The sequence below is a fragment of the Mastigoproctus giganteus genome, chromosome 12, assembly GCF_048544385.1.
Source record: "Mastigoproctus giganteus isolate SK-2022 chromosome 12, ASM4854438v1, whole genome shotgun sequence".
Classification (NCBI taxonomy): Eukaryota; Metazoa; Arthropoda; class Arachnida; order Uropygi; family Thelyphonidae; genus Mastigoproctus; species Mastigoproctus giganteus.
In genome coordinates this window covers 135,908,277-135,932,424 of record NC_143586.1, presented here as the reverse complement: position 1 = coordinate 135,932,424, position 24,148 = coordinate 135,908,277, and the positions used below count along the sequence as shown (strand labels likewise).

Here is a 24,148-nt window from a genome sequence, read left to right as displayed (position 1 = left end):
GGTTTCTTGAAGGAGAGATAAGGAGTTGCCCATGCTGAGACCTAAAGTCTGGATGAACAAAGATCTGTTGTAGGTGAAATAGGATTGTCAGACAGAAAGATCAATTTGATCCAATATGTATATTTTTGCCTAGATTATTGTATATGATCGATTTGGTTTCTTGTGGCAGAATGGTGCTGTATATAGATTCTACAATGAAAGATAGTGTGTAGTCTTCCAGTTCTATGGAGAGTTGATGTAATCTTCTGATGGTCTCATCCACTTTGCAGATTGACTAGGTACTTCTGGGTAACATGTTCCTGAAGAGCTTGATTAGCTAGATAGATTGGTTTTCCAGGGTGGAGTCTTCCGTTTATAATGATTATGATGGGAAATCCTGGTTTGTGGCCGTTAATGATTGCAAAGAGGTCCTCGTCTATCTTCTTTTGGTCTAAGAGGTGGGTAAGTTTATTCATCTTTATTTCTAGAGAAATTGGGGGATCTGTTGATGGGTTTGTAGGTTTCTTGGTCTGATAGGGACTATTTTCTGGTGTAGTCTTCTCGGTTTAAGATGACTGTGGCATCACCCATCAGCAGGTCCTACAAGTTCTCTAGAAATAAAGATAAAGGAGAAACTCTTTGACAGACTCAAACCTAACAACTCAGAAGCTTCCTCACTTTTTATTAACATCAAAAACCTACAAACCAGGATTCCCCATCAGATCCATTACAAATGGAAAACTCCACCCAGGAAAATAAATCTCAGCCTTGCTCAGCCAATCTCCTCAGGAACATGTTACCCAGAAGTACCCACTCAATCTGCAACATAGATTATACAACAAAAGATCCGGTTCTACGTACACACCATTCTGCTGCAAGAAACCAAATCCATTATATACAATATTATTGTATATGATATACATCATATACCTTTATTGGACACCTTGAAGAAACTTTCCTGGACCAACACCTCACAAAAGGGTGGAGTTAGGGTTGAAAATTGACATTTTGAAAATTGAAAGTTGACATTAGGGTTGAAATTGAAAGTGTCTGCAATTCTGCCCAGACACGATAGGAGGGAGTATATGATGAGAGCCCTGTCAATCAATTCGGCCCTGGAAAGATTGTGCAGGGCTCAAGGGGTAGAATTTTTTTCAGCCTGGTCTGTACTTGTTAACAGGAGAGACTGCTTCTACAGGGATGGGATACACTTAAATAGAAAGGGTGCAAGAATGTTTGCTGATGCTATCGAGGCAATGTTAGGTGGGTCGGAAAACTGCTAGATTGGGGGGATACAAGGACTAATAGATTAACAGTAGCCACTGGCAGAGGTGAAAGTGATTCTTGCACTGCTTCTATTGGAATGAGCCACAGCCTGGAAAATAAGATGCAGGATATTTCAGAGACTGCTGGGAATCATTGGGGTACAAGTAAACACATGGGTTGTGTTAGGGTAGCTAAGAAAAAGAACAGGTGCATGTATACTTGTGTGTACACCAATGCTAGGAGTTTAGTAAATAAATTTGATGAATTTGAGGTATTGCTCAAAACATCAAAGGCAGATATTGTGGGGATTTCAGAGACGTGGTGTCACACAGATATAAGAAATGCAGAACTGGAATTTGGGGAGTACAATGTCTACAGAAAGGATAGACAGGATAGGAAGGGAGGAGGGGTTATGCTATTAGTTAAAAAACACATAAAATCCAAGGAAGTGAAGCCAGTCGACATCGCTGGACAGTGCAGTGTCGAGTCAGTTTGGTGTGACATAAGCATTGGGAGATCAAAATTGAGAGTAGGAGTGTGCTATAGGCCTAATGACTCTGATGAGTATAATAAGAAACTGTTCGGAGAAATAGAGTGGGCCAGTAAATCAGAGAGTCTTATAATGGGGGATTTTAATTTCCCAGATATTGACTGGAATTTGGGGGCTGGTCACTCACATAGTAGCAAGGCTTTTGTGGATTTATTGGATGATTGTTTTCTACATCAGCATGTTCGGGAGGCAACTAGAGGGAGTAATACTCTTGATTTGATTATCAGTAGTGATTCTTCATGCATTAAGAATCTGCAGATAAATGAACCACTTGGTGGCAGTGATCACAGTGTGCTGAAGTGGGAGTTACTCAAAGAGGTAACTACCATTAGGGGTAAAGGGAAGGGGTATTGCTTTCGTAAAGGCGACTACAATGGACTGAGACAGTATTTAAATTCTATACAGTGGGATCAACTGATGATATTGCCAACAGCAAATTCAAAATGGGAAGCATTCAAAGAACTTATCGTGGAAGCTACTAGGCTTTACATACCAACTAAGAAATATTGTTCAAGGTTTAGGCCTAAATGGTTGTCAGATGAACTAATGAGGCATATGGCAGAGAAGAAAAATGCATGGGATACATACAAATTAACACGTGACACGGACGCCTATGATAGATACAAGTTGATCTGTAACCAAGTTACAAAGGAGGTTAGGCAGGCGAAGGCAGATTACGAGAGATCCTTGGCAAGGGATGCGAAGAAAAACAGCAAAGAGTTCTTTACTTATGTAAACTCTAGAAGGAAGGGGATGAATCAGATTGGTCCACTTGAGATCGATGGGTCAACTGTTGATGACCCTGCTCGGGTAGCTAACAAACTAAATGAATATTTTGCATCGACATTCACACATGAGGAGTTATTCAGCGAGGGGAATGCCAGAGGTGTATTCAATTCTAGCAGTAAGCTAGAGAATCTTGTAATAACTGAGAGCAAAGTGGAGGAGAAATTGTTGAAGATAAACACAAGAAAGGCACCTGGGGTGGATGGGATCTATCCAGTTATATTAAAGGAGGCAGCAAAGGAGGTAAGCAAACCCTTAGCCATAATTATGAGAGCTTCCTTGGACTCAGGGGAGGTACCCATTGACTGGAGATGTGCAAATGTGACCCCAATTCACAAAGGGGGATCAAAGGCTGACACAAGTAATTATAGACCTGTGAGTTTAACTTCTGTTCCCGGAAAATTAATGGAGGCACTGGTGAAAGAAGCACTGCAGGATCATCTAGACAAGACTTCAGTTATAGCTAGGACACAGCATGGTTTTGTTAAGGGGAAGTCTTGCCTGACCAATTTGATTGGATACTATGATGCAGTCACAAAAGAACTGGATGCAGGGAATAACTTTGATATTATATACTTGGATCTTAGAAAGGCTTTTGATACTGTTGCACATGGAAGACTGCTGCACAAATTGGAGCAGTGTGGCATTGGAGGCAAGTTGCTGCTATGGATAAAGGGGTGGTTGAGGGGGAGAAGACAGAGAGTGGTAATCAATGGACACTGCTCATCGTGGACTAATGTTATTAGTGGAGTCCCTCAGGGTTCAGTATTGGGGCCTTTATTGTTTTCTGTATTTATAAATGATATTGATGATGGTATATCAGGCTTAATGTCCAAGTTTGCAGACGATACGAAGGTTGGCAGGGTTGTCAAGGACACTACTGACACTATGCTGCTGCAACAGGATTTGGAAAGGTTGAGCAGATGGGCTTCGAGGTGGCAAATGAAGTTTAACATTGACAAATGTAAAGTACTACATATGGGAAACAGCAACCCCAGAGCAGCGTATCAACTCTGTGGTACTACACTGACAGTGGTAGAGAATGAAAGGGACCTGGGGGTGGTGGTGCAGGCAGATATGAAGTTCTCTGAGCAGTGCAGACGAGCTGCAAGAGTAGCTCATGGTGTATTGTCAATGATATATAGGAATTTTTCTAGCAGGGATAAGGAGGTGATTATTCCCTTGTATAAGGCAATGGTCAGGCCACACCTAGAGTACTGTATACAGGCCTGGAGGCCTCATTTCAGGAAGGATGTAGAGCTGCTGGAAAGAGTACAGAGAAGGGCAACTAGATTGGTGAATGGGACAAAGGGGTTCTCTTACGAAGAAAGGCTTAAGTTTTGCAAATTACAGTGTCTGGAAACTAGGCACCAGCGGGGTGATCTGATAGAGGTGTACAAAGCCTTGAATGGTTTGAGCATGCTCAATGCTGATGGGATTCTTCCTCTAGCTCAGAAAAATCACCTGAGAGGGCATAAATTCAAATTGAGGAAAGACAGATGTAGGATAGATGTGCGGAAATTTGCCTTTAGCCAGTGGGTGGTTGGTGGCTGGAACAGACTTCCATCCCTTGTCGTGGAAGTTGATAGCCTAAATAAGTTTAAGGCTCAGCTGGACAGGTATTTCGAACGAACAGAGGGGTGAAGTGGAAGTTGTTATTTTTATTTATTTATGTTACTTTTTTTTTTTTTTTTTTTTTTTGGCTGATGCTGCATAAGCTTGCTTTCTTGCATCAAATGCCTCTACTAATGCTAATGCTAAAAACTGAAAATGCAGATCAGATACACATGTGACATCTTTCTTGTTTGGAACCAAAGCATAGAACTCCTCTCCAACTTCTTCCATCACAAAATCAAATTTAAGATGGAAATGGAAGACAAATAATTCCCATTCCTGGATATCCTCATCTCAAGAACCCCATATAATCGATAAGACAATATATAGGAAGCCCACAGATACATGATGCATCCTAAACTTGAGGTTTTCACATAGCTTCTCAACCAAAATAGCTATCAGGACCTACGTTAAGAGAGCCCTAAGAATTTGCAGCCAACTAGAATTACTTCAACAAGAAATCGCTCTGAAGAACTGATATCTTCCCATATTAGTAGACCAAATCATCAACATAACATGCAACAATAGCTACACTCCTGCAGAAGAAAAACCAGCTCATCATAAACCTATAACATACCTACAATTCTGTGAAGGAACTCAATCCCTAAAACAGAATCTTTCCAAGAATCAACATCAACCATCTAACCCCAGAGGCCTGATATACTATGTTCAGTGCTCCTGCAACTCAACCTACATTGGGGAATCATATAGAAGAAAGAACACAAGAAAGACACCCAAGATGGCAACCCACATCCTTTCATGAAGAGGCATTTGGGAAATTACCAACACCTTTTTTTTTTTTTTTTTGAGAGAGAACTTCAGAATACCCAGAGACTCATAACTCCACAATACAATGTTTCAGTTCAGTAATAATAAACAAGAAACAAGGATTCACCTTCAACAGCACCTATTATAATCTATTCCAAGCAGAAATACTGCAAAAGATCACAATAAAAAGAAGATTCCAACAACCCTAAACTAAATCAATAGATAAACCATCTCATAAAAAATTTTCATTGGCTACACCAAAAATCAGCACTACCTATACATATAACCCCTTCCAGTACTTCCCAGAAAATTTCCTACAGGATTTGCATTAACAGGTAAAGCTTTTCAAACATAATTTAGGAGAGGAACTATAAGAATTCTAGCTAAATTGTATATATCAATGAATGAATTAATTACTTATGATATAATAATGATCTTTGTAAAAATGTTTTAATTTGTTGTAAATTGGATATTACATACTATATATATTGTAAATGTTATCAAGTTACCCATTAAGAATTATTCTGTAGCCCAAAGATGAAACTAAGTGACTGTAAACCCATCAGTAACTTCTACAACTTGAATTATTTGATATAATTAGATTAATAGAATTTTGTGAAACTCTAGAAAAGTGTACCTCAAACCAATGTTGTAACCCCACAGGCATGAAGACAAGAAACAATGAGTTCCTGAAATATAGCTAAATTTGCTTAAGTGTTTGGCATTGAGGTGTTTTTAATCATTCACACCGTAGCATTTCAATAATAAATTACTTAAAAGTACCATGTGATAAAATAGTGTAGTCTCAGTTAATTATCTCACAATGATGAATAATCATGTAGATCCCCTCTTCCAATTAATTATCCTTAGATCCTTCCCAAATATTGAAAAATTGATTTGCATCAGACTGTACATTAATTCTGAAAGAGTGGTTGTTACAAATCTGTTTGCTGCTATGTTTCATGATGGTGGATCAAAATAAAAATGTCAAGATATCCTTGGATCCTTACATATGTAGTATGTACACATGCACCTACTATGTATGTAGGGATACATGGTATGTACAAATGCATGCATGCACAGTTTGGATGTGGGAGGGGAGTGCAAACAAATAATGTTAGCTCATAAACAGAACAACCTATTTCCTTTCAGAACATGGTCAGACTGAATTGTTCCATTACACTGTGTGGCATTCAGTTTTGAAAACCACAAAAAGCATTGTGCATCTCATGCACTACACTGGATCGTGGTAGTTCTAGAAATATCAATAGTATATATGTTTTTTGTTCACAAAAATTCTAAGATGAAGCATTATTGCAGTGTGCTGCTCTGATGAAGACTGAACAGTTATCTATGTTTGTCTCACCATTTACATACCTTAGTAATTATATTTAATTCTGCTTCTCGATAGGTGAATACAAGGGTTAAATGAGCCTTCTTAATCAGAGGGAGAATACAGTATACATCTTTCTATAATCATCACACACAAGCTAAACTATGTATTCTACCATAATTTTTACGCTTGTTAGTCATGTGGGTATCATTTTGATCTCCATGTTTTTAAGCTCTTTTGCATCCTAAAACTATTCTGTTCATTCAGCAATATTCAGAAGTAATTTTTTTCCCATAGTTTCTTTATTAAAAACTCAAGAAACCATATACAGGTGTATGATTTTATATCACAGCCAAGCTTAAATATGCTGGGACTTCTACATAACTCTCAAAAACTTTACACACAAAAGATTTTGATAAAGAAATACTAATATAATTAAAAATTAAATTTCTTACCTACTAGTTTGCCCTCAAACACAAGGGAAAATTAGTAATAGAGTAGTAACTACCTTGTTTCAGATATTATACATTTTTATAATATCATATATATCATGCCGGATCATTGCTGGCCACAGGTTGTGGCCAGCAACGTGGCAAGCATGCATGACTACGAGAAGGGATGTTGAAGACTCACAGCCAGTTATGAATGATGGACTGAAAATCTGGCTGTTCTTAATAATTAAGTTAACAAATATGCAGTAGCAACAAATATATAATTTTTTTGGCATTTGCCATCTTGGGAATAAGTGTATATAAATAAATTTATTCATTTATATACAATGACTCTATTTAATTAGTTTCTGGGGATTTTTCTTACATTAAATGGAGCTGTAATTTAAGCAAAATTATATCAAGAAAATATTCAACTTGTTATAAGACCTATTATTGTATATACTTAGGATAAAATAATTTATCTTTATATAAGAAAATATTCTGTACCAATAAATACAATTGCATAATCAATTATTACTAGATTTTTGTATGAAAAACCCATGATGCTTCTGAATGAACTGGCTAGCCTAATGTGCAAATTGTGCATTCTTGCACGTACACTGCTAGAAAAAATACATGGCTAATTGTTAATTGACACTGGTTTATAAACAGCCATAAGCAATTACGACAAAGATGTAAACTTCTTTGGTCCCTGGGTATCTGTATGGGAGATAAAAAAATTGTTTTTTTAACTTTTCCATGTTTGGAAGTTTGAAAATGATTAGTTCCTAATTAAACTCGAGAAGGACATTACATGGAGCTACTACTAGGCAGATTTAGTAAAGACTTAACACATGAAGTATTTAATTAGTTTATTAGATTGAGAGGACAATTATTACAATAGACTCCAATAGTCCCAACGACTGCTACATTTCAAATTTCTGTGTTGAAATAATGCCTGGGTTTTTGGTTTAGAATAAGTTTATAACTCTACCAGAGAAAACCAAACTATGCTGCAGGAAATATGAAGCTATGCCACCAGAGATTTTAACAAAATCTCTGGTGGCATAGCTGGGAAAAAAAAAAAAAAAAAAAAATACCACCAATAGATATCTGCCTTTTATAACTCTACCATGGAAGAGCAAATTGTGCTGCAGAAGATACCAAGCTATGCCACTGGAGAGAACCTGACCTAAAAGGTTCTCTCTGAGGCATAGCTTAGTACCCCCTGCAGCACAGGAGATACCTTTGCTCTGCCATGGTAGAATTATAAACTTATCCTAAACCAAAAATCCAGGTTTCAAAATGGATTTCAACACAGAAACCTGAAACGTGGCCAATTTATTTGGTTGTTGGGGCTGTTGTAATGACTGTCCTTTCACTCCAGTAAACTAATTAAATACTTCATCTTCGCATCATAAAAGTGTTTTTACTAAACCTGATTAATTCCTAATTTCAGGGCTACCTGTGATTTACCTTCTCTGATTATCATTTCAATGAAGTTTGCAGGATATATTTTTTTAAACCATTGAATCAACATCCTCCAGTTCATCATTTATAGAAGCTTTAATGTTCATTTTCTTATTTGTACCACCTCTGCTTTTCAATTCTGCACTTAGAATACTATTTTTCCCTCTTCATTATTTGGCATAAAGATGGTGCAAGGTCAAATTCTTGGCATATATAACTTTGATTCCCCCCCCCCAACCCTTTCTTATATAATTTTAACCATTTCTATAATCACATTGAATAATAATGGAATTGCTGCTACTACTAGTACCTCAATTGTGATGCCAACTGGGTAAAGCAATATTCACTATGTGATATCATTTGGTAAAGATTATGGTTGTTCAAAAAACCTGATTGACAGACTTCAATCAGATGCTCTCAAAGGTTGTCAAGCTCTATAAGCCCACATAATTGAAGTCTTTTGTCTTGCCCATCTTTGGACCTTTTCTGCAGGTGCGTTTACCTGTGTCAAGTCTCCTCTTGCAACTAATGACAAAAGAAATAACATTCAAAACAATTATTTTAAAGCAATAAGTTTTGGGGTGGAAAGCAGCAATTTGCCAAAATAGAAGTCTAAGATAAAAAGAACAATGTGCAATAATAAAGTTATTGTCAGGGAAGAAAAAAGGGGAGGGGTGATAATTTAAATGGAAATGGATATTTCGGTGCCTAACTTTGCGAATTTAGCTGTTTTTTTTATCGCAGATAAGTTATCACTAACGTTGAACAACACTGCATGGCTGCTGCTATTATTTCCACAAATGGAAGGTAACAATGTAACTAATAACAATGGCAGAGTCAAATAATTTTAATCTTATGGCAAAATAGCAGCTACACAAAAATAATTTACAACATTCTACGGTGTTTGTAGGAACGACTGGCACATCAAGTAATAATCTAACTGATACAGACAGTATAGTTTTGAAAGCAAGTATTACTATTATTATTAATATTCATATGATGCAAGGAAGCCTGAGGCTTATGCTGCACCAGGAAAAAAAAAAAGTTCCCGAGTAACCCTGAGAGAGAGAGAGAGAGAGTCAAAAGCAGAAGGGAATCACCAAGAAAGAGAAGAACGATGATAAACAACAGTATACAATAATGAGCAAACATCTCATTTAAATATGGGGTTTGTAGGTTTCAAAGTACCATGAATGAATTACCAAGTTCTTGCTGGTCTACCAGGAATGACAAATACCTTGCAGTGCAGAATTTTATCTGATATGGACACAGATTGACCCTTCAATTGGCACAGTAAAATCCAGAATATGCATGCATGACAGAAGCAGAAATTTACATATCACAGCATTGGTCAAGCTACATAAACTGAATGAAAAGTGCAGCAAAATTCATTAGAAGTACAACTTCTTGGCGTATATTTGAAAGCATATGCTTTCAAATATACGCCAAGAAGTTGTAAAATCATATGAAAGCATGTTTTCCAGAAGAGATATTATTGTATGGAGATGCAGCAAAAATGCTAGAGCATCCAAGATTATTTTCCGAGACATCCTCACAGACTGCAAATATCACATACCACAATTATGCATGTGAATTGCTTTGTGCTAACTGGAAGCATGATGCATAAAAAAAGGATATAAATCTATACAGAATTTGGAACATGTTCACGAAGACAATACTGTGGCTTCTTTTCTGTTCTGTCCAGCTAGCAGTGTCTAGGAAGTTTCTGCTGCACGTGGGATCAAGCATACACAAATTTGGAAGATCCTTTGAAAGAACAAACTGCATCCCTATCAGTTGTTTTTGCAACAAGATTTGCATGAAAGTAATTAGTATAAGTATTTGCCATATAGTTCAAGGAAGCCATGGACTTTTATTGCACTGGTCAAAAAAAAGTAGATAAGAAAATACAAATTATGCTCTTCCTTCCTCAAGTAGGTAACTAACCACTTGACCTTTGAATTTCATAAAACCATCAGCCTCAATTTCCTACGAAGACAACTCATTCAGAAACCAAACACGTTAGCTAAAAAAAAAAAAAAAAACTTCCTACAACCTAGTCTAAATCTCTTCCACTTTAATTTGAATTTATGGCCACCTTCACTCATTTTACTAACCCCACTGAGAGCCCTATAAACCTCAATAACGTCCTTTCTAAGGTGCCTGGCTGCCAAGCTCTGTAGCCCACACAATCGAAGCCTTACCTGGTATGGTTACCCCTTTTGCCAATCTCACCATGTGAGTTGCCTGTCTCTGGCCCTTTTCAAGCTCAGTGTCTTTTGTCAGATGAGGTCTCCATACTTGTGACAGTATTCCAAATGCAATAGGACACCATGAGCTTTCCTGGCAGCCAGCTTATACTGCTTACAGAAATTCATAACTGCCTGAAATATAACACACAGAGCCCTTTCTCCCTCTACTGTTTTTAATTCAACCCCACTAAGTGTACAAGTTACTTTTCAGTTGTTATTCCCCAAGTGTAAGATCCTGCGTTTTGCTGCATTAAAACAAAGTGCCAATTTTCTGACCATTCTTAAAACCTGTTCAAGTCAGCCTGAAGGAGTGCCGCTTGGCACTGATTATTATCGAATCTCTCAATCTTTACATCAAATGCAAATTTTGACACTATGTCCTCCATCCCTTCTGCAAAGTCATTTATGAAAATTAGCATTAGTAGAGGCATACGATGCACGAAAACAAGCTTATCAGCCAAAAAAAAAAAAAACCTGCCCCCATTTCACCCATCCATTCGTTTGGAACGAATGGAGCAGTGAAATTAGAAACAAGGTCTTTGGAGATTCTATTATTCACAACCTGAATAATATCCATTATTCAGGTTGTGAAGAATATCCATTATTCACAACCCTCTGACTTCTGCCCTGCAGCCAACCTGCAATACATCTTAGAATCTTTACACTAATCCCAAAATTTCCGAGTTTATGCAATAACCTTTCGTGAGGCATGGAGTCAAATGCTTTGCTAAAATCCAAATAAACTATGTTGAAATTGTTCCCTACATCCAACTCATGAGTAATTGTGTCAAAATAACTTACCAGGATAGCCAAGATAGCTCAACATGGTTTCCTCTTAAAAACCGTGTTGTGTTCCTTTCAGAATGCCATTTCTATCTAAATGTCCTTGGATTACATGCTTAATTACTGCCTCCATGATTTTCCCTACCACTGAACTCAGACTAACCTGTCCTATATTTAACAAATAAACTGGCAGATGTTCGTTTAATATTGTTGGTTCCTACATGAATAATAATAATTACTCTCTTTATCTCCCTTAACTATTGGAAGACACTTCCTTAACGATAGTGTCTTCCAATACAGCTAAATCTCCCTCAACCAGAACAGAATTTTCAAGAAGTCTGTAGTCACTGACATGACTTTTAGAATGGCCTTTATCTATGGGCGAATCTCCAGCTTGCAGAATCTCCAAGTCTTGAATTTATCCACAAGGCTTTCAGCATATAATCCTACCTATCGTGTCTTGACAAAATTGTAGACACATATTCTGATCTAACTCGCAGCATTTTTCAGTATGGCCCTATATTTAACCAATAAATTGTCAGGTCATATTCATTTAAATATTATTAGTCCCTACATAAATAATAATGTCTCTTTATCTCCCTTAAAATCTGACAATCTATTGGTGACATCATTAATTGTTGGTCCTAGCAAACATACCCTGGTTCTTTGTAATAAAGATAGGTGCATAATTTATGCAACTATCTTTATTACAAAAAATGTTACCCATTTCCCTGACAATAGTGTCTCCCAATAAAACTATCTCCCTCAACCAGAACATAATAGTCAAGGCAGCGATGATAAAAAAAAAAAAAAAAACTCATGGGAGTTTTGTAATTTTCTGTTAACCAAGATGGAAGAAAATCACAGTTGCCTCAGCAGTATTCTGTGGACCAATGAAGCAACTTTTGCTCATTATGGCTTCACCAACAGGCACAATTTTTGTTGCTGTTTTGCCATCTGAAAAGGTGGAAATACTTGCCATCAGGAGAGATGGTCCGTCAATGTGTGGTGAGGCATATCTGGGGATGAAATCATTGGTCCAGTTTTTCTGGACACATGCCGATTGAAGCGAAATACTGCAAATTATTTTGCATTAATGTATTTGATTGGTTAAAAAGTTCCGTAATCACTGAAGCTTAACTTCTTCGGGTCCTGTATGAAGGGCCCTCTGCACAAAACTGTAGCTATACAACAATGGGTACAATGCATATTTAAAGGCCAATGCATAAAATACTGGGTTGAAATGTCTTGGCAACCACATTCTTCTCCTATAATCTTTTTCTTTTGGTCTTTTGGGGCTTTATTAAAGCAAAAGTGTACAAAACACCCACTGACAATTCAAATGGTCTCAGAGGGAGAATACATAATTTATGCACTTAAATTAACATGTTAGTCTAAAGAATATTTGTTCTGATTTATTATGTAGGTTACAAAGCTTATAGTTTGACACAGCCACAATGAATTCATAAATAACATTTAAAGCACGTGTTTTCGCTCTTTCAAAACTACGCCGCCTACAGTCTTTCAAAGAAACAATGTAGAATGTTGTAAATTATTTGTGACGTTTATTTGCTATTTCACTATACAATTAAAATGATCTGAATCTGTCATTGTTCTTATTAGTTACATTGTTGCCTTTCATTTGGAAATAGCAGCAGCAGCAGCCATACAGTGTTATTGAAGACCGATGGCTTATCTTTAAAGCAAACAGTAAAATCACAAAGTTAAGCACCAAAATATCCATTTCAGTTTCACGTATCCCTTTAATTTATTTCCTGACAATGAATTTATTACTATGTATTTGTTTTTTTTCATAATCTTCTATTTCAGGGAATTGTTGCTTTCCACACCAGAATTTATTTTTTTTAACATGTTGGTTGCCACAATGTAATAAATGTAATGATTCCTGTGGAACTGTTAATATGAATAATATCAATATTTTAGCTTTACTAAGATTTATTTATTTTTATCATATATGAGGATTACAAGCTTACACTTTCAAGTTTGTGTTTCATGCCGTGTCTGCAGGCATGCCACACACTACTGTAGTAATGTAATATTTCCTTATTAAGTGCTGCGTGAACCACCAGCAGACACAAGTTATATCATTACAAATGTTTGTCATTATCATTAACTGCTATTTTTTTTTTTCTTTTCAGCATTATTTTTTTTTTTTTTGCAGATAAAAATATTATTGAAATTCAGTATCATAAAATAATGAGTAATAAATAAACAATAAATAAATACAGTAGTAAAAACTAGTCAAAAGAAAAAAGGCTTCGCTTACACCTAGAATGTTTTATGGGCAAACACGTAGGTAAAGACAGTGACATATCCATTAACTCTAGCTCAGATGAGTATAAGGCATCACATTAAAGCTCTGCTGACTCAGCTACACTAGGCAATGATAATCAACTGGATCTTTTCATCCAAAGTGAAGCTTGAAATAGTGAGAGTACAGCACTGCCATCCAGAACTTGGCAGAAAGAGTTGACTGCTCATACCATAAAGGTTCTCTTTACAGACACTCCATTCTTGCCCTAGTCAACTGATATATTCAATCTGATGATGTGTGATTTTCTTGTTGAGCAGACAAATGCCAATGCCCAGAAAGTTTCATAGCTTCACAGACTTCCATTCCTGTATATAGAAAATTCTATATATAGGAATGGAAAAATACAGATATAGCAAAAATAAAGAAATTTTTGGGAATTGTCATGTAAATGGGAATTATAGAATATCCAAAAATTGCCCTTTACTAGAATAAAAACCAATTCTACAAAAATTAATTTTGTTCCTAAGGTTATGTATAGGGCAAAATTGATTTCAGCTGTTGCTGAAATTCATACATTTTACTGACAGCTAGTTAACAGGAACCACATGATTAAACTGGGTCAGGGACTTGTCATCAAAGCTTGAAAGAAATTTCGCTGCAGCCAAGATTCCAGGGGATGAAACAATGATTCCCTGGCGTGGTTGCCTCATATTCCGACAGTATAATCCTGGTAAGACGCACAAGTATGGCTTGAAAATAATAAGTTATGCGATCCAAGCAGTTATATATATACACTTTCCATGTGTATAGTGGGAAAGCAGAATCTGAAGAACAAGGCCAACTAACTCTGTCAGCTTTACACAGTACTCAAATAGTATTGGATCTTGCAGAAAAATATTTGAACAAAGGGGAAACTTACCACAGACAATTTCACAATCTCTCTTGCAAAAGCACTACTCATAAAGCAAATGCACCTTCTGGGAATACTCTGCAAAAATCGAAAATGTAACCGAAAAGATCTGATGACAGCAAAATTGAAAAAAGGTGAAATAAAATGCTTTGAAGAAAATGATGGAATAGTTGTGGCAAAATGGAAAGACAAATGGGGAGTGCTTATGCTTTCAACAGAACGTGATATGAAGGTAACAGGCACTGGAAAGAATAATTGCGACAATGAAGAAATAAAGAAACCAAAAATGATTCTCTCCTATAATTCTACAAAACAAGGTATAGACATTTCACATCAAGTGGTTAGCTACTTCTCACCTCTTAAAAAAAACAATCAGATGGTATCATTAAAGTTCCATTTGCATTTCTCCTAAATACTGCTGTTGTAAATGCCCTTGTAAGCTATAAAGAAATACAGTAGAACCCGTATAAAAAATTCCTGCATAAGAAGTTTTCCCCTGTACTAGGTTTGGTTTCTTAAGTCCCAATTTAAACTTGGTATATTGTAATGTATTATTTTCCTGCGTAAGAAGTTTCCCGTGTAAAATATTTTCCCACATAAAAAGTTCGTGATAAAGAATACACAGAGTATTATTATAATGACGTTTTCCCACTTAATACGTCGTTTTTTAAAATATAAAAATTCTTTATTTTTAAAATTAAACAATATAAACATTTTGGTAATTGAATAAGTTAGTGCCAAGCATCATTTTAGTTTGTAGTAAACCATCGAAGTAGGTGAAATGGCATCATTTTTGATATACATGTATCTCATATTGTGAATGCCTTCACAACGAGTTGTCTGATATTGTACTACCTCCAATAAGCAATGATTTGCCAATGGATAAGACTAATGTTATGTGGATACCACCACCCAGGGGTGGTGGTATTCGCAGAGAATCCACTGTCAAAGTGCTGCTTATTCAAGGTAGTTCAATATCAGGACAATTCATTTGGAAGGCATTCACAATATGAGATGTAACAAAAATGATGCCATTTAAACTACTTTGTTAGTTTATTACGAATGAAACGATACTTGGCATTAATGAATTTCCCGTATTCTGAGGCTTTCAGCACTAAAACCTTTTTAGTATAAATATTTTGATATAATGGAAGTGACATATTGCAATTGTTTTCATCGATACAGGCAGTTCTCGCTTTACGAGTTCCTGGGTTTACGAGTTTTTTTTTTCAAAGTATCAAATATCAACAGAATTGAAAATATGAACATTAATTGCAAAAAATGAATGTTAAACATTCATAAATACTGCATTTCATACCATGCACATAGCTATACAATACAGTGTACCCCGCTTTACGATATTAACCAGAGACACCATCGTATCATGAAAATATCGTAATGTGAACCCAATAACACACTGTTTTTTTGGTAATTCATTCCACGACCTCGGAAGTTAATTTTTCTATATAAAACTCTCTAAAAGGTCATTCTTATAGTAGAAATTGTATTATTTACCAATTAAAATCACCAAAATGCACTACACTGTCATCGTTATCATATGTTCTGTTATAAGAACCAATTTTGAACGCCTTTGTGATATTTTTCTAAAGCACATTCCTAGAAGTCCCGACCATAAAACAATAAAAACAATTTGCACTTTCCGGTTTATTGAGCTTTTCTGTTACTGCAAGCAATTATAAATGGGTAGTAAACTCGATCTTGCATTTGCGAAAATACTGATAGCTGGAATTGCTTGGTTTTTTACTTTATTATGGTGAAATATGTTTCCCCTTTACTGAAACCTTCAATCATATAAAAAACAAATAAATTTTCAGAATCTTCTCTTCATTTCTTTCTCTTTTTTTTATGCTTCATAAACTTGTTAATCTGCGTAAATCGTGTTAGTTGCAATTTGTGCGTTCCGTTAAAAAATGCTTATGCATCTATTGAAGTTTATAAAGAAAAGAGATTATCTTGGAAATGAACGCCTCTTGAAGCATTTCTGAAGATGACTCCTTGTGCAACAAACCAAGTGCCTAGCCAATAATGAGCAATCAACGAGTGTGCATTTAGTCTATGATGAAGAATAAACATTGTTTAAAATTTGTAAGTCAAATTAATTTCTTTATTATTATAATTTGCTTGATTTTACAGGCTACGTTTTCATTTCTTTCAATAAATAAATCATTGTTTAAACAAACTAATTTCATTGTTGAGAACATAACCCCTATATAACACTGTACTTCTACAACACAGTTTTGCTCTAACACGATTGATAAATTGCGCCGATCCTTGCACAACACTGTACTTATATAACATGGTTTCGCTCTAACAAGGTTAGAGAATTGCGGGAAACCTGGCATAACATGGTACTTTTGAGCTTTTGTGCTGGGAAAACCCCGCTATTATATGTTGGATGTAATTTTTCAACGTTTCCATTCCTTTTTGTGAATCCTCGCTGTTGACTCACTAGTCATTATTGCCGTCATGGTATTTTTCTAAAGCACATTTCTGGAGATCACTACCATAAAACAATTAGCAGTTTCCGGTTTATTGGGCTTTTCTGTTAATGTAATCAATTATAATCATGTAGTAAACTCGATCTTGTTGCATTTGCGATAGTTTCAATAGCTGGTATTCTGGGTTTTCACGTTATTATGGTGAAATGTGTTCCCCTTCCACGAAACATTCAATCATATAAAACAGAAATAAATTTTCAGAAACTCATTACTCTGTATCTCACTTGAGCATAGCGTGTTTGTTGCAATGTGTGTGAGCCATGTTTGTTATTTATTAAAGCAGAAAAATCTAGATTTCAAAGTTTTATTTCTATTGGATAACATGCCATGCCATCCAAAAGGTTTAAGTCTTCTAAATGTTGAAGTAATGTTCCTACCATCTAATACAACTTCTTTAATTCAGCCATTAGATCAAGGCATTATATCTACCTTTAAAACTCATTACATCAGAAAATCATTACAATGGATTTTGGAAAAAACTGATTCCGAATCTGTTGAAGTGATGAAGGCATGGAAACATTTTTCAATTGTGGTCAGTATCGGAATCATAGCTTTATGACTCAAAGAAGTAAAACTGTCACCATTAAACGAGTGTTGGAAAAATGTATGGCCAGAATCAGTTCATTCAGGAAATATGGTCGAATCGGTAGAAAACTGAATTGGTGCGATAGTAGAACTTGCTAGGACTGTAGGAGGGGAAGGTTTTGATATGACCACTGAAGACATTCAAGAATTACTGGTAGAAAAGAGGCTGGCGAAGCAGATATGGTGGAAATGGCATCGGAGGTAAACCAAATCAATTCAGAGGATGATGGGGCAGTTGAAAATTCTGAAGTTCCAAATTTTACACTGAAAAGCATTTGGGAAGACAAACTTGGCCGAGCAATTAGGATCTTATTTTTTGAATGCAGATCCTTTGACTGAAAGGAGCACAAAGTTCAAAAGGGAACTTCAAAAATGTTTAGCACCATATCAAGAAATTTACAAAGATCTATCATGCAAAAGCAAACAAACTCAGATCACTGATTTTTTAAAGAGAGCAAAAGATACATGGAATCTAGATGCTGCAAAAGAAAGTTCAGAAGATGAAGATATTCTGCAACAGACAAAATGTTCTCTTTTGATTGTGCTTAACAGTGATGAAGAGAAAGAAAATGTAAGGTAAGAGGTTTGTTCAGTTATTACTATTTAAGTTACTACTATTGTAAAAACAGTTAAAATAGTTAGTTATTACTATTATAAAAATTAAGTTTCTGATAGTTATAAAAAAAAAAAAAAAATAGCTTTTGGAATGTAACTCCCACTTTTTGTACTAGTTCTTAGTCCCGTATAACACGGTTTCATATTACACAAGATTTTGTAGGAACCATACTACCGTATTATAAGAGGGTTCCGTGTACTTGGTGGATTGTTGCTCTAGCTTATTGTAATTGTCACCTTTTAAGGTATGTTGGAACTCCAAAGGAACTCATGCTTCCAACTTGGTAATGAGTATTTGGTAAGGAGTTGAACAGAATGTTAAGCAATTAGAAATCCTCAGTTTAAAAGTGTTTCCCATAGGCAGAGTGAAACATTCATAAATTCTGAAATAGTACTTCAAAATGATCTTTAACTTATGTATGTGTATCTTTTCATATTTATTTGTGTAGTTAATATTTCATACCCTTAGGTCTCTGTAGCCGAGTGGTCAGGAGCGGAAGTGCAGTAGTGCACGCTCTGAGTAGACTGGGGTTCAAGCTCCTGAATGCTAAATATGGTCAATCTGCCAACCCGCACTGGACCAGCGTGGCAGATTATGAACATGATGAAATTTCCATTTCATCATGTTCATCAACATGAATCATTGAGGAGGCTTCCATCCTGTAGTGGGTTGATAATGGCTGCAGTTTACTTCCCCCCCCCCCCTTTAACCCTTAGGTCATTTTTCCTTCTAAGAAGTTTTCCCGCATAAGAAGTTTTAAACCTCCAGTCCCTTGGAAAACTCCTTATCCGGGTTCTACTGTGTGTGTGTATAAAAAAAAAGGATAAACAAATTTCTGAATTCAGAAAATCTGTCATTTAGGCTTTATGTCAGCAACCACAATGGCCTCAAAGCATTCTTCCAGTGTAAGTAAACATTCATTAGAAGAATATGAAACCAGGGATGCACGAAATAGAAAACTGTGTAAAAGATGAACAGGATGCTATTCAGAATTGCAAAAGAATTTTGAAAGGTGTGAAGCAACAAAAAAAATAAATAAAATAAATAAATAAAAAAAAACTACCTTTTGTGGCAATAAATAATTATTTCAGCCTCCACCCCCTCCCCCACTTTTTTTTTCTGTCAAAAGAAATAAATTTGTCTATTAAGTAAAAGAAATCAAAAATTCTGTTTGTATTTTTTGAATATTTTAAAATAAATTGTCTTTTTCATCCTTCAAATCAAAAGACTAAGATTTTCACAAATGCTGGGGGGGGGGGGGGGGAGGGGGGAAAATCCAGTCTATATGGCCTTTGAATTAACTTTTAGTGGCAGACTGACAAGAAAATGCCTTTAAAAATCATAAGAACGTGTGACTGGCCCGATGGCAATACACGCAGCACCCATTGCTTTGAATATTATTTCTTTCATCATTATTTGCAAGAGGAGATGTAACACATTACTACTGTCCTTGTACAGCTAACTGCTTGACACATGTAAATGCACCTATCGAGAAGAACCATCACATACAACTGCTGTTTTGTTTTCTTCAAATAAAATCTGTTTAGGTTCAATTTCAGAAGGGCCCTGATGATGTTTTTAGACCAAACTGAGGATGGTGAATAACTTCCCCAATGAGAAGAAGGAAAAAAAAAAAAAAAAAAAAAAAAACAACAACAATGTTTGATTAGGCAAAATTCCAGTTTAGAAATCATGGAGTTTAAAGTCAAAAATTTAAGAATCATTAAAATCATTAATGAATATTAATAAATTAATTTTGTTAATTTAATTTAATCTTAATTTAACATAAATTAATGAATATTAACACATAATTAACATTAATTAACTTGTACCTGATACAATTTGTTATATAAATAGATAAAAAACTGCTGGAGTAAAAAGAAGATTAAAATTGCACAACTTTTAATGTCCTTCCTGACCACGAATTTGGAACCTTGAAGAGTAGCTAATGCCTTTACTTACTGCACATTCATCATAGAACAACATGGTTTTCCTGCTCATACAAAAATGTTTTATAAAATGACACAGCCATTTACAAAGAACTATTCTTTGAAAGACTTACTCGATCATTTTTGAAAAGTCCCATGAATAAATAAAACTGCTGCAGTTGTGCAAAACTAAGGAGCAGGAATACATGGTTACTTACCTGCTATATGCAAAGCAAAGTAATGATATGCAATAAGAGACTAATATATTACAAAACTGTTAAGGGGACCATGTGCAAATAAAAAGAAATAAACAGTAAAAATTGCTCCCTGTGATAGTTAATTATCCATTTTAACAGGGCCAGACTTAGGCCAAGGTGATGTGATCCCTGCACTTTCAAAGGCCATTTGTTTTGTTTTTCTATCTCTTAGTGATATACAGGGTGTTTCAAAGGTGATGGTCAATAATTTAAAGGTGAACTGTACAGACTACAATATGCAAAAAATGCCTAGTAAACATGGGTCCTTAAGTGAATCGTTTTCGAGATATTTCTAGTTGGGATCCAAAGCTGACTTGTTTGTTTAGGTTAGGTTATGCTCATTCTCTCCATTTCCCCTCTTTCAATGCTCTGAGACGTAGCAGGCATACTAGTATTTGTCAAAGATAGTCAACATGGAAAGAGGTTACAGCAACGAAGGGTATGCGGACATGCACTTCATATATGGTAAAGCCAATGGCAGTGCACTCAAGGCTGCACGTTTGCACCAAGAAGCATTTCCCCGCCAAAAGCAGCCCAACACGTGCACATTCATCAGGGTACATCAACGCCTTAGAGAACATGGTTTTTTTTTTTTTTTTTTTTTTTTGATTTGGTAGTTGTTGGCGCATCGGCTTCTGTGGCCATATTGCACCTCCCAAGGTTTTTGCAGTACTTTGATCCAAGCCCGAGGCGGGAATCGAACCCGCGACCTTTGGGTTGCCGGGCAGGTACTTTACCCACTCGGCTAGCCCGGTCGGCCAGAGAACATGGGTGCTTCGCACATGGAGTATGAGCAGGTAGGCCCAGAAGCATAGGCCCTGACGTTGACGTGTTAGAAAGAATATCCTGTAACAAGTAACATCTGTAAAATCCTGTGGCGTTGAAACCAAAAATTAAAAATGTATTATCTTATGTTAAATAAAACCACCCTTAGCAAAGGATTCACAGCTTTTTGCTAAACTAGTGCTCCCATAGGTCAGTGGCCGATCTTAACAGAAAATGTGCATTATCTCAAAAACGGTTCATTTGCGGCTCTATGTTCACCGGGACTTTTTTTTGCTTATTTTAGTGTGTATTTTTCAACTTTAAATTATTGACCATTTTTGAAACGCCCTGAATGTGTGACAGTTGAGAAATCAAAATATTTCTATAAAGTAAAGTTAACTAATGAATACATCAATAAAGATTTGTACAGATGTGACAACTATCAAAACATATTCTACTATATAAAACATTGAAAACTAGTTAAAGTGAAGTAATATATTTAATATTCTAGAAGTATTCTATCTGCCCAACCATGGTGATTATTTAAATATATTATTCATTACATAAAGTCAATAGATAATTAATTATAGAAAGTTTATTAAAATTAATAATTCAGTTATTAAAAAGGTTTGTGTAAGATATGTTTCCACGATGCAGTAATATATATAATTTTCATATGGCCTTTTATACCCTATTTTATTAATTTCTTTTAATACATTATAAAAAATTATTTCAGTATAATTAAAAATAAAATTATAATTTCAGAAATATGCCTAAAAGAGATCGCAACACAGGGAGGAAATATAAAATTGGTAGTGAAAAGAAAAAAAATTAAAGCAACTAAAGAAGCACAGCAAAACAAGTTGGCTGGATCTCCTTGCAAGTTTATTGTGGAAAGCAATCAAATCTCTAAACTGCCTGAACAATAAGCTCCTGATGGCGATACTTCTGAAATGAATTCCATTTGTAATGATCCTTCATTCAAATTTACTCATTTTTGATTCCACAAACAATGAAAAAAAAATCAGAGAATATAGCAGTGCAACAGATTCTTCTAAAGAAAAACATTTTGATTCTGATGATATACATGTATTGTCCTCTACTGCTGAAAGTACTAACGATAATGAAATTTAAAATAAAGAAAAGATAAGTTCAGAAAATTTGTGACCCAACACATTGGCCTCATTTTATAACTAGGGACATTCAGGTGTCAATTATAAAAAAAAAAAAAAAAAAAAAGGACTAAGAAAAGTTGAAAAACCAAATTTTCTGGCAGATGACAATGGAAAAAAATTAACACAGTTTTATAAGAGTTATGCCCAAATGGGGAGGAGTTATCAACTGAAAGTGGCTTGTCTATTCAACAGCAAAAAATCAAATGTTTTGCTTTTGTTGCAAATTTTTTGACAACTCCATTTCTTTTTTGGAATCCACTGGATTTTTTGACTGGAAAATCTAAGGGGCAATATGCCAAAAATTATTCAGTGGTTTTAACTCTAGCAAAGATTAAAATTAGGAGCACAATCAATAAAGAAAACTAAAAACTAATCAACAGCGAGAAAACTCTCTGGCATAATGTTTTTGAACAACTCGGTCATTGTGCAGTTTTTGGCAAAACAGAACATGGCTTTTTGCAGTTCAGGAGATAAGCTACATGGGCCCCACATAAAGGAAAATTTTTTGGACTCTTAGAATTATTGGAAAAATTTGATCCCATTATGCAGGATCATGTAAGAATACTCAAAGATGAAATTCATAAACACTACATGGATAAAAGTACCCAAAATGAATTTGTATCAATAATGGGCAGTAAGATGAGGAAAACTACTGTAGCCAGAATTAAATCTGTGAAACTTGGTTGTACATTGGATTAGAGCCAAGGAACAGATGTCACTAATAATTTAGCTACATCTCAGTTGGAGAATAATTTGTTGCAGCAGGAATTTATGAGTACTTAACAAATATTCTGGAAGTGGAAGAAAGTACTAATGAACACATATTTGAAGTTTTGCTAGCTGAGTAAAAAGATTGGATCTAGAAGTTTCAGATATTAGAAGCCAAGGATACGATAATGGTGCCAATATGAAGAGGCAGAGATTGGGCATACAAGCAAGTCTCTTACAGATAAATCCTAGAGGATTTTTTGTCCTCTGTGCTTGTCATAGCTATAGCCTGCTTCTTTGTGACATAGCAAAAACTTGTCACGAATCTATGACGGTTTTTGGTATCATTCAGCGTATTTATGTACTAGCTCCTGCTTCAACAAAATGATAGAATACTTTTTGGATTTTTGTTTAAAATATGTCTGTTAAACCACTCCGTGATACTAGATGGGAGAGTCAGGTTGACAGTGTTAAAGCAATAAGATATCAGGTCGGTTAAGTTCATGGGGAACTTTTTGAAACTGTGGAACAAATCAATGCTCCACAAGCTAGTAGTGATGCTGAATCTTTATGCAATGAAAATAAAAATTTTTAATTTCATTGTAGCAGTGGTTGGTACAAAATTTCATTTCAATTTAATTACATAAATAAAAAATTGCAGTACTGATGGCACACAAAAGAAAACAAATGTGTTTAAATTAAAGTAAGGATGAGCAAATTTTGGATGCACATGCAATCTGAATTAATTACTTTAATCAGATTGTTGACAAAGCAACTGCATCTATGGACAGCCACTTTAATAAACTAAAAATGCATCAGAAAACATTTGACTTCTATATAACTTCCATGAATTAAAAAAGCCTTCATTACATGAACATAGTTTGTCTAGAAAAGATTTTAAGTGTTAATGAACTTCAGGATTTCGATGGTTTCATGCTTGCCGAAGAACTGGAAGCATTAAAGTCAATCATTTGAGCATGGCTCCATTAAGATCTATTGGGAATGTTACAGTTTTTATCAATTAATCAGAGATATATAAACTTTCAAAATACATTCATTGCTAAAAGAACAGTTCTGGTTCTATCTGTAACTATCGCATCCAGGGAAAGAAGTTTTTCGAAACTTAAGTTGATTAAAACTTTCATATGGTCTACAATTCTACAAGGAGGTCTTACCAA

The 24,148-nt window shown here is 35.4% G+C and overlaps 1 protein-coding gene across 2 annotated transcripts in view; it reads right to left on the bottom strand.

Moving 5' to 3' along the window:
• Positions 1–7,286: 7,286 nt before the first annotated feature.
• The window catches only part of LOC150077445 (chromatin remodeling regulator CECR2-like), a 285,275-nt gene continuing 268,413 nt past the window's right edge, over positions 7,287–24,148 (bottom strand). The window contains exon 15 of one of the 2 annotated variants that reach the window (XM_090386312.1): positions 7,287–7,447. The gene's annotated coding sequence lies outside the window, so the exon portion shown is untranslated. Of the gene's footprint in view, positions 7,448–8,529; positions 8,723–24,148 lie in introns of those variants that run through there. The other variant, XM_090386313.1, reaches the window with a different exon arrangement.